The 16,597-nt window shown below is 41.6% G+C and overlaps 2 pseudogenes; one reads left to right on the top strand and one right to left on the bottom strand.

Moving 5' to 3' along the window:
• Positions 1–490: 490 nt before the first annotated feature.
• On the bottom strand, positions 491–1,501 carry LOC116858361 (annotated as a pseudogene).
• A 5,363-nt stretch (positions 1,502–6,864) lies between these two features.
• On the top strand, positions 6,865–16,006 carry LOC116858360 (annotated as a pseudogene).
• Positions 16,007–16,597: the final 591 nt, after the last annotated feature.

Here is a 16,597-nt window from a genome sequence, read left to right as displayed (position 1 = left end):
CTAATCGACATCAACATGCAAAAATATGTGCTAAATACAAGCCTCTATGGTATGGTTTTGTGTAAATTACAATGATTCATTTGATTTGAAAAGTCATTGGTGGTTACTTCAACTGAGTCGCTAGTTTCTGCAAGGAACAGCATTCAATCTGCAGTTGTGGAGCCAAAGGAAAGGACTCTGCAGAATCTGGTCCCGTGGATTTCCACGTGAATACCTTCTCAAGCAGAAAATAGGGCGGCAGGAACGCCATGACCTTGCATCTAGCACACCCTAAGCCGCACCCACGCGCAGGGCTCAGAGAGCGCGCAGCCGGCAGAGCGTGTCCACTACTGTGGGCTAGTCAAGACTGCGGCGCCACCCCTCCCCGCTCATGCGCCACGGGAAGGAGCGCTATTGTTCACTGATCTTTGGTCACCAGAAACAGAAACGCAGGCAGTCGGGGGCGGAGGGCCAGGGCTGGGGCGCGCGGGACCGCTCTGCCTAACGATGTTCAGGCTAGTGAGAAGTGAAAGGCTTCTTTGGTTCTCGGACAAATGGCTTTGTCATCTTGACAGATGGCAAGAGAGTTGTAGCCATAGCCATTGGGCAGCCTCAGGGCCAGGTTGTTCTCCATCTTTGCGTCCCCCGAACTCTTGCAAAGCAGGCAGGAATTGCTGCAGTGGGCCTTGGGCAGGGGCTGCGCTGCTAGTTCAGGGAGTGGCCGCATTCAGGCCAGTCAGGGCTCTTGGAGCTGGCGTCCTCCTTGGAGCACTGTGATGTCTTTATCACCAAGAAGTTGGCCTACAGTGTGAGGGTGAACACAAAGCTGTCCCCAGCTGGTGCAGCCAGTAGTTGTGCAGGAACTGCTGGCTCAGCATCCGCCACCGTCGGGTCCTTGTAGGGCCAAGAGGTGGCTGTCTGGAGGGAAGGTGAGCACACCCATGACCTGGTGCACCTTGGCCAGCTGGCTCCCTTCTGCCTGACCAAAGCTCTCTCTTGCATGCCTTGTGGCATGCAGTCTCTCGTTCTGCCAGATGAGTTCAAACAACTCCTGAATATTTAGGCTGAACTCCAGGCAGCTCTTCATGCCACTCTGGGGTACAAGCTTCCAGCGTTGTAGTAGCCTCAGCACAACAGGTGCTCCACCATCATGTGGTCAGGGCGCTTCCCCTTCCACAAGCGGCTGCCACGGGCTGGTCGCTGTTACTCCTTGAGTTGCTCGACTCTATGTTTGCATAGCTTGGTGCTCTCAGCCTTCACCTGAATGGACTCCACCTTTCTCTTGAGGACTAAGCTTCTCCCATGTGCCATCCAGGAGGCTGACCATAGAGTCCCCAGCGGGGCAGCCGCTCAAGACCTTTGCCAGCTCAGCCACCACCATAAGGATGTGGCTCGTCTCCGGGACGATGTGTTTTTGAGCAGTTTGAAGGCGTTTATTCAGTTTTTTGTAGGGCACTGTGAGGATCAGGTATGCCTGCATCTTCAGGGTCTTGGAGAGCCAAGCCGCTGACTCCTACACTGCCATGTTTAATCCACCAAAACATTAGCCACAATCATTGTAATTTAAAATCAAGCCAGGGTCAGTGTAACTAAATGAAATTTGTTTTATTTAATTTTAATCCTAATTTGCTGACATTGGAACAAGTATTTCGAGTTATTTTTTAACTAAGACAAGACACACCAAGTAAGTGAAGTGGGAGGATGGAAGTGGTGTGAGACAATGAAGACCAAATGAGTCTGTTCTCATATTACTTAGAAGTACTATTTCTTGTGTACTGAATTTGTGGTTTCTTTCTAAAGTTTCTTTTTTTTTTTAATGGAGGTGAAATTCACGTAGCATTAAAGTAGCCATTTTAAGGAGTACTGTAAGGACCTATTTAGCCAGAGCGACTCCATCTCAGGTAAATAGCCACTTTGTTGTTTGTGTAGTAAACTTAAATTGACTATCCCCCCCAGAGAAACTTACTTAGAAGCAAGTCCAGAAAACCAGTAAAATGTAGTTGGCTAGTTCCTGATAACAGAGCCCAGAATACAAGGACGAGTCAGGCCAGATGGAGACATCTAATCAGTACGAAGTGCTGTTTGTAACAGTGAGAAGGTCTTGCCCAAACGAAAATGACTCCATCTTGGGAAGGACGACCATCTTATTATTCACACTGACTATGTTAACTGACTAAGCCTTCCCAGAAAGTACTGTTTGTAACGGTTCCTGGTATGGGGTAATCTTGAATAACAAGTCACCAGACCAGATGAAACTAGCCAATCAGCAAGAGACACACAAACCCAGTGGGTTGAGATACCAAGATATGGGTTGCAGTTTTACCCAATAAAAGGCAACCTGTAAGACTGGGAGGGATTGCTCTCTTCGGAGGCGGCCCTGACTGGTCACTCAGTCGATTCTTGAGCCTGTAAGCTGGGGGTGGTCGATCTCTTCGGAGACAGCCCTGGCCGGTCAGTCTGACTTCTAATGCTTGGCATAGAATAAAGCTTTGCATAACTTAAACTTTGTTTCAGTCTCATTCACCTGGCCAATTAGTCTGACTTCTAAATCTTGGCATAAAATAAAGTTTTAAATAACTTTCACCTTGTCTCAGTCTTGTTCCTTGGATAACGGACCCAACAGTATCATTCACTTCATAATGTTGTACAACCTGAATTTGCTTTTGTGCCTACGGTTGAAGGTGAGAGAGCAAAACCACTGGTGTGCTCTCTGCAGAGATACACGGGCTAGTGAAGCAAGGACACAGTCAAAAATTTAAGTGGTTTCACATAGGAAATGAACAATTGGGTTAAAACAATAAAAAATTAGAGAAAAGTATGGAATTTAAGGGCAGCTGTATGAGATGTTTAATATTATGCATCGAAATATTACACACTAGTACTTTGACGGCTTCTAATAAAGCTGAACTTCCAACAATACCTATGAAAATTGCATTGATATGGTTCCTTTGAAATGCTGGGTGAATGTGACGCAAAGAATGTACTGAAGTGTTGCCAATATGACAAGTACAGCTAGTGATCTGCTCCTCCTTTTTTCCTGATGAAAACACAGATAATGAAACACAATAATAACCCTTTTGGTAGACGTTCAATTGAATATGATGGTGGTGTGAAGAAAGAACTTTGTCTTTCACCTTCATTATTAATAAACACACAAGCTCTAAAATGCAGGAAGCCCCGAAGGATCACCTAGTTAACAAAGGTGATTGGAGCAGTTTAGTTTTGCACAGAAGGTTGTTCTGATGTTGAAGTGACAATGACAGGTAGCTATTCTGGACCAGGTACCAGGTAAGTCAACCCATGGCTTTTTTCCCTAAGCAAGTTTTTGCTACCTCGCAGAATGTCTGCACATTAAGTAATGTATTTATTTAGTTAGTTTTATTATTTATTTTTTAGATTTTATTTATTCATTTGAGAGAGAGAGAGAGAGAGCGTGCACATGCAGGGGCAGAGGGAGAGGGAGACGCAGACCCCCATGCTAATCGGGGAGCCCATTGTATGACTCGATCCCAGGACCCTGGGATCATGACCTCAGCCAAAGTCAGACGCTTCACCAACTGAGCCACCCAGATGCCCTTAAATAATATATTTAAAGACAGGCAGATTGATTAGAAAAATAAATCCAGTTCTCTAGCACTTCCAGTATCCATGTCCTCTGCAAGCCCTTCTGACAGGAAATGGACTCCATTTCCCTCTCTGTGAATCTGGTTTGGCTTTTTACATGTGTTGGCTAGCAGAATGCAGAGGAAGTAAAGGCATGTTAGTTTTGACCCTAAGGCCTCACAGAGCCTTGCCTGCTTCTCTCTTGGATCCCTGCCAAGCCTGAGCTAGTCTAATGGGTAATGGGTGGCAGTGGTCTTCATCACCTGCACTCTGCCAATGGCCTACCTGCTCCCAGAAAAGTGACACTCCCTGGCACAACCACTCCCACACTGAGCAGCCTGCTGTTAGCAGCTGCCTAGGGAAGCATAGCCAAGCTCGACCGAGTCTGGCGCAGATGCCCGAAATGACCAGTTGACCCAAACATGTGAGAGTAGTCATCAATAGTTATTGTTTAAGTCCTAGCATTTTTGAAAATGTAGTAAAAACTATGAATTATATAAAGGCATAGCTTTGGGATGATTCTTTTTAGGGTGTGCCATGAAAGTGGATCATAAAAAAAAAACTGGTTTTGTATATCTGTGTGTGGTAGTTTGAAAAATTCTGCCAAGGATGTTTAAACTTCTGAACAAACTTGAGTGTTTTTTTTAAGATGAGAAGGCAGTTTGGTTCCAACTTTTTCCATGATGTAAATGGGAGACATGTGCCCCCTTGTCTGTTATCTTCAGGATTTTCCATGATCCTAATGCTTCTCTGCAAGGAGGAAAGGCAATGTGGATTTCAATGACAGATAAGATTGAAGGGCAGAAGTAAAATTAAGAAGTGTGGAGGAGTAATGTCTACTAATTGTGTATAGTAGGCTTGTCAGAGTTAGCGAAAGAAACAAACATATACAAGGTATCCAGTAAATTTGAATTTATATTAATAACAAATAATTTTTAGTGTATGTCTCAATATTGCACAGGACATACTTACAATAATACATATATAAACTATAGTTATATAGTTGTTCTGAAATTCAGTTGTAACTGGGACTCTTGCATTTAATGTGGTAATCCTATTACATAATTTAAATTGCATTTGTAATTCATCATTTATAATTCTGGCTTTCCTTGCATTATTGTCATACATCCTATGGAGAACACTGGCAAATATTAAGGGTGTCTATCTTGGAAAAAATCATGTCTGCTAAGTGATACATTGTGCACATGCTCATGGGTATAACTTGACTCAAATAGAAATTGGGGTCCAGAATGATTAAGGGGGAAAAGAAGTGAGCAAGAAACAAATGAAGTTTGTTTAGTGTAACAAATAAGCTAGAATTCAACAGGAGTACTATATGGTTGCCTGGGTGGCTCAGTGGGTTGTTTGCCTTTGACTCAGGTTATGATACCAGGATCCTGGGACTGAGTCCTCCCTCTGGCTCCTTGCTCAGCCAGGAGTCTGGTTCTCCCTCTCCCTCTGTTGTGCTTGTTCTTTCTCAAATAAATAAAATCTTATTGTCAAATAAATAAATAAAATCTTAAAAGAAAATAACAAAGGGGTGCCATAAAGGAACACTCCTTATTTTTAATTAGGGCAAAAATAACACACATGCACATATACACACACATACTCACACTTTAGTAGGCATGTACATGTGATATACAGATTTCTTTTTCTTGGCTTAGAACATATAAAAAGAATTCTTGTATTGAATGTAAGGTCATCAGTTTTCATTCTCTATGTTGAGATTGCTCTGGAAAAAAAACAACAACAAAACAAACAAACCATGATGTTCTTAAAAATAGTATATCTATTCTCAGAGGCAAAGTACTCAGTAAAATCCCTATCTTCAGCTATACATTTTAGCTAGTGTTTCTAGAAATTTGAATCTGAACCCCATTGGCTAGAAGAGAAGCTGTGTACCCACAAGAAAGGACCCTGTGACACCATGGCAAGGGTATATGGTAATGACATGCACTGATTTTCCCCAAAGACACCATGTTTATTCAGGTAAACAGCCATTGGGAAATTGACATGTCTAAGTCATACCTGCTTCCTGGGGGCTACTTGCACCCAGGGACTGGTCCATAGGTGGCTACAAAATCCCAGGTCTCTTGCCTTAGAGGTGGACTGTACTGAGGCATTACAGTGCACTTGCTCCCTCTGCCCCTCCCTCTCACAGGCTCTTGAGAGCACTCCCATTGAAAATCCTGCACACGTTCTCAGAGCCCGTTTCCCAGGAAACCTGACCCTTAGGAGCACACCATTCTATAATCATTTAATGATTCTCCCTTGGACCAATAAAAATTAGGAGGTATAGTTTTATTTTCTCAGCAACTGGTAATTTGAATGAAATTGCTTAAGGATATTTGTTCATCATGCTGTTTGACTCAGAGGAGTAACTGTGGGGTCTATCTCAATTATAAGCTTGAAATTATCAAACACCCTGCCTCGCCTTCTGATTTCTTCACAATTGGTATCTAACCATCCTTGAGATAGAGCCCTGGCTAACAGGAGCAAACACAACCTTGGTTTACTTACTGCTGATTTACTTACTGAATAAAGGGAGATCTGAGGCAGGAATAAAGGGAGAAATAATGAAAACAACTTCCCTCTCTCCTTCACAGATGATGACAGACTGTTTCCTGCTGCTTGAGTTAAACATTGGCCCACTGTGGATACAAACACACTGGGTCCCCTTCTGTGGGCAGAAAGAATGGAATGGGGCTGGCTCTTGGTGGCGGGGGGATATGTTGCTTTTCCCAAGGTGGGGGATGGGATTGTGTGCTAAATATTTTCTTTAGGCATTTAAGCAGTGTTCCACATTGGCATTTCCTAGAGTTCCCAACTACTTCCTTGTGTGTTAAATTTCCATTGGACACTTAAAACTGGCTATCATGCAGATATTCCAAACTCAGCATATTTGCAAATAAACTCAAGCCCTTTGCGGCTGATTGCCAACTTTGTTTATCTTGTATTCTTATCTTTTAAAAAAATTAATTAACAAATTTTAAGATTATTTATTTGAGAAAGAGATAGTGAAAGAGAGCATGAGCAGGGGAGAGGGAGAAGCAGGCTCCCATTGAGCAGGGAACCCAATGCCGGGCTCCATCCCAGGACCCTGGGATCATGACCTGAGCTGAAGGCAGATGCTTAACTGACTGAGCCACCCAGGCATCCTATCGGTTTTTTTGTTTGTTTGTTTGTTTAAGATTCTATTTTTCTTTCCACACTACCTAGGGAGGGGTCAATACAATGTTGTTTTGTGTTCCCATCATAACTTAAAGGGAAACTTTCACAATGTCTGGAGCCCTTGATGTTCTGCAAATGAAGGAGGATATCCTCAAATTTCTTGCAGCAGGAACCCACTTAGGTGGCTCTAACCTTGACTTCCAAATGGAACAGTGTATCTACAAATGCAAAAGTGATGGTATCTACATCATAAATCTGAAGAGAACCTGGGAGAAGCTTCTGCTGGCAGCTTGGGTCATTATTGCCCTTGTAAACCCAGCTGATGTCAGTGTCATATCATCCAGGAATACTGGCCAGCAAACTGGACTAAAATTTGCTGCTGCTACTGGAGCCACTCCTATTGCTGGCCTCTTCACTCCTGGAACCTTCACGAACCAGATCCAGGCAGCCTTCTGGGATCCCAGACTTCTGGTGGTTACTGATCCCAGGGCTGACCACCAGCCTCTCACAGAGATTTCTTATGTTAACCTGCCTACCATTTTTCTGTGTAACACAGACTCTCCTCTGAGCTATGTGGAGGTCGCCATCCCTTGCAATAACAAGGGAGCTCACTCAGCGGGTCTGAGGTGGTGGATGCTGGCCAGGGAAGTTCTGCGCATGTGTGACACCATTTCCCATGAACATCCATAGGAAGTTGTGCCTGTTCTCTACTTCTACAGAGATCCTGAAGAGATTGAAAAGGAAGAGCAGGCTGCTGCTTAAAAGGCTGTGACCAAGGAGGAATTTCAGGATGAATGGACTACTCCAGCTCCCGAGTTTACCGCTACTCAACCTGAAGTCACGGAATGGTCTGAAGGCATTCAGGTGCCCCCCATGCCTATTTAGCAGTTCCCTACTGAAGACTAGAGAGCTCAGCTGGCCACTGAAGACTGGTCTGCAGTTCCCACTGCTTAGGCCACTGAATGGGTAGAAAAATCATTGAGTGGTCTTAGCAGCTCTTGCACAAAAGCAAAAAAAAATGTAAATAAGGTTGATAGAAAATAAAGTTATTTTAAAAAAAAAGAAAGAAAAAAGAAAAAAAATATTTTATTTTTAAGTAATTTCTGTACCAGTGCGGGTTTTGAACTCACAACCCTAAGATCAAGGGTCACATGCTCTATCAGTTGAGCCATCCAGGGGCCCCTTGTGTTCTCTTTCTTGGTTGCTAGTGCCTGTACTCATCCTGCCCCCCAAGTTGGAAATCTGGAACTTATTCTTGATCCTCTCCTCTCTCTATCCTTTTTCCAAATTCCATGTAATCAGTGGTCCAGTCTATTTACTCTCATTCCTAAATGTCTCTGAAATACATTGTTTCCAAGCTATCCTCAGAGCCATCATAAATTTTAGGACTTCCTTCTTTCATGCTTTGACTGTTGAAAGAGTCTCTTGCTTGGTCAGTTTATCTATAGTGACTTCCTTCTAACTCTTCTATCTGATTCTTTATTCCCTTGGTTTGGTATTGTGGGATAACATGGACCCTGAAGGCTGACTACTTACTCAAGTGATTTTCAAAATGTGATCCACAGAGACTGGAAGAAGTCTCCTTTCACTTTAGAATCAAGCTAGATTCTAAGCTTGAAGAAAGGTATCCTCAGCTTTGGAGAGTTTGGAAACTTGTGATGCAATACTATTTGTATTTCCCCAAACACCCTCAAGTTGCTTCACAAATATTTTCTTTTATCCATTAGTCCTTTCTGTCTGGAGCAGTTTTCACTGCTTTTATAACTTGATATATTACTGATTATATTTCAAAATGGGGCTTGGAAGTCACCTTGTCTTTGAAGGCTTCCTGAACTCAGTGGTAGAGCTCATCTTCTACCATTTGGAATTGAGAAAAAGTTCCTTTTTCCAATTCTGCAAATCCATGACTTTTTAGATTCTATTTTCTTTTACTCCTACTTGAAAATTGGCCAATTCCTTTCTGAGTTCCTTTTTTTTTTCGTAAAAATGTACTAACTGCAACCTATAACAACTATCATAGACTAGTTCCATTTTCTAACCTCTTCCATTTGAGTTATAAGTTCATTAGGCATATGATCTGACTTCTGAGTTATGGCAAACAATGGTTTTACAAGATATTTTGCTACTGTATTATGTAGATTGTGATCTTTTTGGCATCCAATAATAATTTTCTCACAAGCATGCTGCCTGACACCTAAGTTTATACCACATATTATAAATTCTTCATGATGTCCTCAATCCTGGTACTAATATTTTGTATGTTAGATTCGCATGATAGATTACTTTTTGCTGTGGTAATAACTCCAGAAAGTCATGGTTTAAAGAAGCAGATTTTTCTTTTCTTTTTCTTCATGGGACATGTCTACAAGTGGTTGGGTCTCTATGTTGTCACTTCTGTCTCCAGACCAACAAGAATGTGCCATCTGGAGTGTGAATGGTTTCTGTGGCAGGGTGCAAGAGTCCATGGTAAGTCTTAGTCCTTAAATCTTCTGCCCAGCAATGACACACATAACTTCTGCTCACACTTTGGTGGTCAAACATGTGATGTGTCCACATCTCATGAGTGGCAAGGTAGTGGAAATAAGGTCCTATCTCTGGAATGGGGGAATATACGATGCTCTGAACTCATGGCCACGGTGGTACAGTTCATTGAACCTGGGAAATATGCAAGGATTTAGTAATTCATATATTTTCTGCTTTTTAAAAAAAGTTTTTGTTTTTAAATAATCTGTATTCCCAATATGGGGCTTAAACTCATAATCATGAAATCAAGATTTGCATGCTCTATCAATTGAGCCAGCCAGGCACCCCTTGTATATTTTCTTTTCAGAAGACCTTTATCTGTTAGATTATTCTTTATTCACTTTAAATTATGATTTGGAACTCATTTATCCTATTTCTAGTTTGTCTAGCTTTACCATTAGCCCTTTAACAAACATGTTTACGCATATTTTTCTGTCAACATTAAGAAGTAATGAGAGCTCCCATACATTGCCAGAGGGAATGTTTAGCTGTTTAGAAAACAGTTTGGCAGTTCCTAAAAATGATAAACAGAGTTTCTACATGACCCAGCAATTACACTTGCAGGTAATTGACTAAGATTTGAATACATGTGTCCACATAAAAATGTGCATACAAATATTCAGGGAAGCATTATTCATAATGTCCAAAAAGTGAAAACAACCTGAATGTCCATGAAGAGATGGAAGAATAGACAAAATGTGGTCTGTCCATATGATGGATTATTAATTCAGCCTTAGAAAGAAATGAAATACTGATACATGTTACAATATGCTGAACTTCAAAACATTAACCAGAAATAATGAACATACTGAACATAATGAAATAACCAGTCATGATGGACCATATTTTATATGATTCCATTTATATTAAATGTTCAGAATAGGCAAATATATGCAGACATAAAGTAGATTAGTAGTTGAGAAGGCTTGGGGAGATGTGGGTAGGGAGAGTAATTGTAAATGTGTATGGTATTTCTTCATGCACCAAAGAAAATGTTCTGGAATTAGATAGGGGTGGTTACACATCTCTGTAAATATAATAGAAACCATTGGATTGTATGCTTTGTTTATTTATTTTTAATTAATTAATTTTTTAAAAAGTAGGCTCCTTGCCCAACGTGGGGCTTGAACTTATAACCCTGAGATCAAGAGCTGCATGTTCTACAGACTGAGACAGCCAGGCACCCCTTGATTACAAACTTTATGGTATGTGAGTTATATCTCAATAAAGCCATTATTTAGAGAAAAAGGTAATCAGATGTGTAGTCTTCATATCCTGAGCAAGATGAGACTGTTAGTGCACTTCCAGGCTCCCCCCTGTCCCCATCCTTGGGTTTATTTAAGGGACTTTTATTTAAGGGACTTTTCACTTCTACTGGTCCTGACCTATATTATCCTTCTAAATTCATAGGTCTGCAAAGGGAATAATGGGGCATCTAACATACAGGTGTAGGATTTTAAATCTGCTCCATAACCAGTGATACCCACTTTCAAGATACTGTTTGTGAGAACATATTGAGAAACCAAAGCAAGAATGACAATTGTAGAATCATTTTTGTGGACGTATTCCTTAAAGCCAGGATTCATCTGAGCAAATGCCAAATGCTAACTCTGTAGTTGTGTACACATATTACAAAAGAGGAAAAACATCCTCTGTGATTCTAAACAGAGTAGAGGGGAAATATGGAGAGGAGAATATGTTGTTTGAAAAATCATATTTAGCTTACCATTGCTTTCATTTGTTTTCAGTCATAGTATTCATTTAGATGTCCTAGATAAATCAAAGGAGGGCATGGGTTATTTCTGTTTGTCCAAAGGGCTCATGGGTCAAACTATTTTACAATTGCATTTGGTCTATTGTGCGTGTACCTACAAATGTGTTTAACATATAAATGTTCTGCTCTCTGGCTAGATCACATCTCCAGCGCACAAGAGGTCATGTCTTCCATATCTTCCACAGGGGGTCCTGGAAAGCATGGTATATATTCATGACACAGACTTGGCTTCTTCGATTGTAAATGCTGGATAACAGCTATCTTTCTTACAATCACCAGCAATATGGGTGAATTTAAATAAGAATATTCAAGAGGATGTGAACAAAAACCATGAGGTTAGTCCCGAGTTTTTCAGTGGTGAATCTTCACTGAGAAGAAACAAGTGAGGAGGAGAGATTTAGGATTTGGTTGTGGGGAATCCTGCTGTAAGCCATTCACTGCACACTTCACCCGCAGGTTTGGCAAGGCACACAGGTTTATGGAGGAACAGGGAGCATGGAACAAGCGAGTGTCCAGGTCTACAATGAATGGTAGCATCTCCATACCCCTCATGAGTTAGCTTGCTGAGTAAATGAGCTCAGCCCTCAGCGGCAGTGACAGCCACAACCATTGTGGCCACGTGGTCCTGAACTATGTGGGTGTTGCTCCCTGTCCTGGGATTCTCCTCACTTCCCAGTTTTGAGGAAAGCTGTGGCTGAGCGCACCGCAACCAGTTCAAGTAAAGGCTCAGGATGATGAGGATCAACGTGAATTTGGGCCCATGTTAAGAGCTTTCTTGCGGGTCTGTTCATTGACTATAGAGATTTGATCATAAAAATATGACACCTGCTACATTTGAATTTCAGATAAGTGATGAATAATGTTTTGGTCTAAGTATATCCCAAATACTTCACATTTAGCTGAGTGTCTTATATTTTATCTGGCAACCCTAATTGGCTGGTATTTCAACCTCAGAGATAGCATGCAATCATAGAGTTAAGTGGAACTTTTAAGGTTTATTTATTCACTGCATTACATTAGTTAAAACATATCTGAACTGCCCTTATCAAGATTAGATCCTACCTCTCTTAAAGAACTCCTTTACTTCAAGGAAATTTTAGCATCTATTCTAAATCCACTCTTGAGGTATCTTTAATCCATGTGCCTGTGTGGTGAATGTGTGTATGTGCAAGTGTATGTGTGTGCGTGTGTGTGTGCTCATGCACGTGTGTGCATATGCACCCTGGGCATGTGAGTGTATGTTTGATCACATCTGTGTGGCTGGTCGTTGCATCCCTCTGTAGAACAAAGAAGCATGTGCCTGCAGACCTGGATTAGGCCCTATGTCAGACTTGACTTCTGTCATTTGTGAGCTCTGGAATTACCGGTGAGTCATAAGGCCCAGCAGAATAGGACACTTTGTAACAGTTATAGAAAATAGAAGATGATCTTAACAAAGATCTATTTATTCCAAACTCTCAGGCAAGATCTCTTCAAAAAGAAAAATGAAAGGCAGGATGAATAAAATATGCCAAATGATACTTTTAAAGGCAGAATCATGTTTCTCGCACCTTAGCATATAATTTATCGAACTGAGATGTCAGTCATTATAAATGCATGTGATCACTTTTTTTGAGGTATATGAACCTTCTAAAATGAGAAATGAAAGAAGCACTCAACAACTCATGCCAGGAGTCTGTTTATAGAGAAAATTTTTTACGTGTTGGAAGTATAGCTACCAGCAAATGTGATAGGTTATTCCTACATATGGAGAAAGAAATGTGTATTTTGACCTTCAAAGGACAAAAACGCACTTTGTGGCCTTATCCAATTTAATAGCAAACATCTATGTAAATTATGCAACTTGCTCCTGAGAACAGCAGGGTGGTCTCTTGGTACTTTTTCCCCCTTGATTTAGTTTGAAGATTAAGAAGTTGATGCAGTTGAATGGAACCAACTTTTTTTTTATTATTATCTTTTTCAAATTTTTATCCATGTAAATTATTTTCCCCAAAGAAGGGAAAAAGAGTGATATAAATCCTTGGCTGGTTGCCATCAACTCTGCAGCTATTTCTGTGACTTTCAGTGCAGTGTGAGGTATGCATGTTTATGTATGCATGTGTGTCCTTTTCCCTACCACTTCTGGTTAAGTTGTATTTAAAATAAGGGGGCTTTTTTTTTGTTGTTGTTAACTCCAAGATTATGTTTCTGCCTTGAATTTCTGCAGAAGCAATTCTTCATTATCCCTGCATAGACTCTGGCTTCAGTGATTGATCTCCTCGAGGGTAGCCCTGTCTGGCATTCTGAAGCCCCTTTCCTAAGCTGGACACCATGCCTCAAATGCCAACACACTCAAAAGGAAGAGGGTGTGTGACTGTGTGAAGAAACTAAGACAATTTAAAGATAAGAAAATTTAAGACTAAGAAATTTTAAACTAAGAAAATTTAAAGATCTAATTGGTTTTTATTCCACAATTCATGAATTGGGCAGTATCCCATATAGCAATAGAAGGGGGTTCTGAAGGGCTGTACCAGGGGCAGGTTTCTTAAAGGCAGAAGGGTAGTTGGAAAAAGAAATTATTGGTGAAGAATGAATTGTCTCAGGCAAGATCACCCTCATAAGGGAAATGGAAGGGGTCCACTGAGCAGGTTATTTCACTAGTGCTAACCACGTAATTCCACATTGACTGGTTAAAAGTGGCGTTACTGGGGAGCTGAAACTGTAGTTAGGTTAGGTGTAAGTCTTGGTTTGCTGATGTGAGGCTTATCAAAACTGACACCATTATTGGGCCATGTTCTCTTTTTTAATAGTTATCCCCCAAACCTCTTTTTTCCTGGTATTCAATAATCTTTTATTTTACAGACATTTGCTCAAGACCAGATATCCAGCTAAGCTCTGGGTTATAATAGTGAGAGGATCAATCAAAGACCTCACCCTGCTCTCGTAGAACTTACAGTCATGCAGAAATAGACATGAATTCAATAATTGCACAAATACTTTTTGCTCTTTAGCAGATGGACCTCACTCAGAGGTGCATGACAAACATATTAGGGAGTTCAGAGACAGCTTCCCTGAGAAATGCATAATTAGCTGGAATGTGAAGGAGGGTGATTTAGCTTGACAAAGGCGGGTGGGGGTGGGACAATATTACAGATTATTTCACAGAATATGCAAAGAACACCTACTAGGAGAGAACAATGCATTGTTCAAGAAATTGAAGGAAACCTAGCATATCAGAGCAAAGAATGAGAGGAGCCTGGGGCAAGTTGAGGCTGGAGCCATTGGCTGTGGCCAGATTATGTAAGATTCTGGGACACATGAAGGATTTTGGTCCAGGGTGAGGATTGGTTTGTGGGCTGTTTGCTTTTGAAAGCCACATTGGGTGGATTAGTTGTCTATTCATCTTGGTCACATACAGCATCACAATTGACAGCCTGGTATGATGTGCCCTTCATCTGTGGTGATAATCCAAACTTCACAATCACCAGAGTGAAGTCAAGAGAAGGCACAGGGAGAACTGTTAGAAAGATGTTTTCTGATTAAAGAGGATAATGACTTCACCTTTCCAGCAAGCTTCGTTTTTTCCCCTGTAATTAAATTCCTGTCTGGAATCACTTCCCTTCATCTTAAATAAGTCCCTTTAAGAATTCTTCATGTAGGGGCGCCTGGGTGGCTCAGTGGGTTAAAGCCTCTGCCTTCAGCTCAGGTCATGATCCCAGGGTCCTGGGATCAAGCCCCGCATCGGGCTCTCTGCTCCGGGGAGAGCCTGCTTCCTCCTCTCTCTCTCTGCCTGCCTCTCTGCCTACTTGTGATCTCTGTCTGTCAAATAAATAAAATCTTTAAAAAAAAAAAAAAAAGAATTCTTCATGTAGAGGTCAGTTAGTGACAACTTCGCTCCACTATTTGTTTGTTCAAAAATGTCTCCTCCCCTTTAAAAAAAACAAAAAAATTGACTGTTTTTTCTTTCAGCTCTGTAAAGATATCATTATGTTGTCTTCTGGATCATATTTTTTCTGATGAGATGTCAGTGATAATTCTTAGTGTTCATCTTCTGCAGGTGGTGCATCTTTAATTTCTTTGTTTCTTAAATTGCACATATGAGTGAATCAGGGTATTTGTCTTTCACTTATTTCACTTAGCATTATACTCTGTAAATCCATCCATGTTGTTGAAAATGGCAAGATTTCATTCTTTTTTATGGCTGACTAATATTCCACAATAATAATTGTAAGGGCCTGGTTGGCCAGAGGGAGCCATTTTGTTGCAGTGAACTTAGATTGACCCTATGCAGTGAACTTAGATTGACCCTGCCCCTCCCAGAGGAACTTACTTGCAAAGCCTAGATACAAGGGCGAGTCAGGCCAGGTGAAGACATCCAATCAGATGGGCGAGCATATATTTACTGAGGTGAGTTTAAATCCCATTGGCCACCTGTGTGTGGGCGGGGCTCAGCCACCCCCTATAAAGGTTAGTCTGCGAGGCTGAGGCTGGGGAGGAGTAGGAGAGTCCTCGGAGGAGTAGGAGAGCCGTTGGAGGAGAAGGAGAGCCGCTGGAGGAGAAGGAGAGCCGCTGGAGGAGAAGGAGAGCCGTCGGAGGAGAAGGAGAGTCGTCAGAGCTCTTGTAAGAGCTGTCAGAGCCATTAGAGCTCTTGTAAGAGCTCTTATAAGAGCCGTCAGAGCCGTCACAGCTCTTGTCAGAGCTGTCAGAGCTGTAAGAGACCTGAGAGCCGCCGGCGGCCCTGCCACCAGCGGCCCCGCCTCCCCAGCCGCCGTCTCGCCAAGCGGCCTTGCGGGAGCAGCGTCATTCCGGGGAGCAGCTTCATTCCGGGAGCAGCTTCCTCGACGTGAAGCCTCCTTGGTGAGCAGCCTAGTCAGGAGCAGCATCGTCTGGGGAGGGGACTCATCCAGAGTGGCCACGTTGGGAGCGGCCTTGCCAGGGTCATTGTCGTCACCTTTTCGTAAGAGACAGCCCTGACTGGTCAGTTTGATTCTTGATGCTTGGTGCGAAATAAAGCTTTGCTTGACTTTCGCTTTGTATCAGTCTCATTCCTTTGATCACAGACCCCAACAATAATATTTCACATCTTCTTTATCTATTCATCTATGCAGGGGCCTTAGGTTCCTTCCATATCTTGGCTATTATAAATAATGCTTCAATAAACATGGGTACATTTATCTTCTAAAATTCATGTTTTTGTTTCCTTTGGGTCAATACTAAGTAGTGAAATTACTGGATCATATGTTAGTTCTATTTTTAATTCTTTGAGAAACTTCCATACTGTTATCCACAGTGACTGTACCAATTTACATTCCCACCAACAGTGCACAAATGTTCCTTTTTCTCCACATCCTTGACAATATTTGGAATTTCTTTGTTTTTGATTCTGACAGGTATGAGGTGATATCTCACTGTGATTTTGATTTGCCTTTCCCTGATGATTAGTGATGTTGAACATCTTTTTTATGTGCCTGTTGGCCATCTGTATGTCTTCTTTGGAAAAATGTCTATATATGTTCTTCACTTACTGTTTAGTTGAATTATTTGTTTTTGTGTGTGTATGGAGTT

Source organism: Lontra canadensis, unplaced genomic scaffold (genome assembly GCF_010015895.1).
Source record: "Lontra canadensis isolate GAN:19392208 unplaced genomic scaffold, GSC_riverotter_1.0 scaffold135, whole genome shotgun sequence".
NCBI classification, from domain to species: domain Eukaryota; kingdom Metazoa; phylum Chordata; class Mammalia; order Carnivora; family Mustelidae; genus Lontra; species Lontra canadensis.
This window is presented reverse-complemented; position numbering and strand designations above follow the sequence as displayed.